The sequence below is a fragment of the Crocuta crocuta genome, unplaced genomic scaffold (assembly GCF_008692635.1).
Source record: "Crocuta crocuta isolate KB4526 unplaced genomic scaffold, BGI_CrCroc_1.0 scaffold174, whole genome shotgun sequence".
Taxonomy (NCBI): Eukaryota; Metazoa; Chordata; class Mammalia; order Carnivora; family Hyaenidae; genus Crocuta; species Crocuta crocuta.
The window spans coordinates 4,897,025-4,899,388 of record NW_027530330.1 but is presented as its reverse complement, the minus strand read 5'-3'; positions in this window follow the sequence as shown (position 1 = coordinate 4,899,388).

Here is a 2,364-nt window from a genome sequence, read left to right as displayed (position 1 = left end):
ATCAATAAAATTTAAAATATTAAAATGTGTTTACATTCATTAAAAGATTAAATATTATTCAAAACCCTTGAAATAGCATAATGATAACATCTATAACATCGTAGATTTATAAATAAGATCAATAATGAAAAGCCTAAGGGTAGTTTTCTAACTCTATACATTTAGAAAGTTGAATACTAAATATTAGAAAAGAGCTCCAGGGGTGTCTTGGACACTCAGTAGGTTAAGCATCCAACTCTTGAATTTGGCTGAAGTTATGATTCATGGTTCATTAGATCAAGCCCCACATTGGGCTCTATATTGACAGCAAGGAGCCTACACAAGATTCTCTCTCTTTCTCTCTCTCTCTCTCTCTCTCAATAAATAAACAAATATTTTAAAAAAATAAAAATAAGGGCACCTGAGTGGCTCATTCAAGCATCTAACTTTAGCTCAGGTTATAAACTCACATTTCATGGGTTTGGGTCCCTTATCAGGCTCTGTGCTGATGGCTCAGAGCCTGGAGTCTGCTTGGATTCTGTCTTTCCCTCTCTCTTTCCCTCCCCCACCCCTGGCGTTTATGCTTTGTCTCTCTCTCTCCCTCTCTCTCTCTCTCAAAAATAAGTAAAACATTAAAAAAATAAAAATAATCTCCAGAAGTTTGTTCTACACACAAAAAGACAATAAAATCATAAGACTGTATTCATTTTAATTAAAAATATTATTTAACAGAGGGCTAATATATCACCTTTCTTGCAATTTATAGCATTCAAAGGAATTTCAAGATAGTGTGTAGCTTATTTCCAGAGGCATATTTTAATCAGTTCTGCATGTGATACTGATTAAAATGAGCCATCTATCTACCCACATTCTCTATGGAAATAAATTTCTTAAAGCCATTCATTGTATTATATACATATATTCCTTCTCTTTCAGTCACATTCCAACTACAGAAGCGCAACAAAGTAAATTTAGACTGATAAGTACATATATATTTATCATTATGAATTCATAGGAACCTTTTTTTCACTTATTAGTCAAATATGTTCCTCCCTTTTGCTCTATAGACAGGTGTGGTAAGTGTGAGACTCATTAGGAAGTATTCTCCAACAGAGAAAATGTGTATGTAACCTTATTAGTACTCTCTTTTCTAATGAAAGGTAATTGAAAGTTTCTTTGAATGGCTTTTTCTTAAGGGAATAGAAAAAATAAAACAGATGTTTTCATCACAAGCACCATTTAGCAAGCAACCCCAAATGCATGGCAGTTATATTAGACAAGAAAGCAAGTAGAATATGTGATTACCTAAATTTGTACCAGTATGTATTCATTACCACTGCTCTCAACTGGACTCCCAAAGTTGCATAAGAAAATTATAGTAGTTCTCTTTCAACTCAATCTAGCACTCTTCGAAATGACTATTTCAATCTTTCCTCATGTGCACAACCCTCTGAATTGCCCTCTATTTCCCTTACTCTTTGACTCATTTTCCTTGAGACAAATAGAATCCATTGACAGGAAACTTGCATCTTTCTCCAAACCAACCTCAAACTTACCTGTACTCTGACCAGTTCTTCAATGTGTTCTGGAATAGTAAAGAATCAATTATCCAGTTCCTTCCATCTTAAGTTATCCGTGTACCCCACATGCCCCTGCTCCTGTGTTTTACCGGTAAATTTTTCCATAGGATTGTTAGTGCTCCTGATCTTAAATCTTCATGCCTTATTCCTCTACAGTCCAATATCATTCCTGCTTTGATGACTCAAATAGCTGCACTGACTACTGAACCAAAGAGTGAGTCATCATTTTTCTCTATCCCAGACAGTACTTCTAACTGTGTAAAATTACTAGATGCAATATAGCACAGCCTCTTTCTTAAAATACATATTGTTTTCCATGTGCTATGTGCTGGGTTCCCTGAGAGATATCAGACTAGATTCTAAGATTCCCTGAGAGGCTTCAGATTGATATTGGCAAGAAGGATTGGCCCTACAGAATTCCCTTGGGGTCAATATTCAGGAAAGAAGGAGAAGAAAGATGTGCAGCAAGGAAAAAAATTGGACTGTACCCAGTTTCATCTCATAGGAATATCTAGAACCGGGATAATACTTTAGAGTGGTATGAAGATCCAGTCAGTGATAGGGAAAGGGAATGGGCACTAATACACTCACAATAACCAATTACTGGTTGCAGGCCACCTATAGAGAAAGGACAACATATCCCTCTCCCTCTGCCCCTCTCTCTTTCTCTCAAGAGAAAAAAAATTAATTTTTTAAAGAAAAAATATAACTTATAAAACTTTTTGCTTTCTTTTCCTTACTGACTATAAGTCCCAAAAGGGCAGGGGAAAATCCTGTATTATTTTTCAATCTATCCCAAGTACTA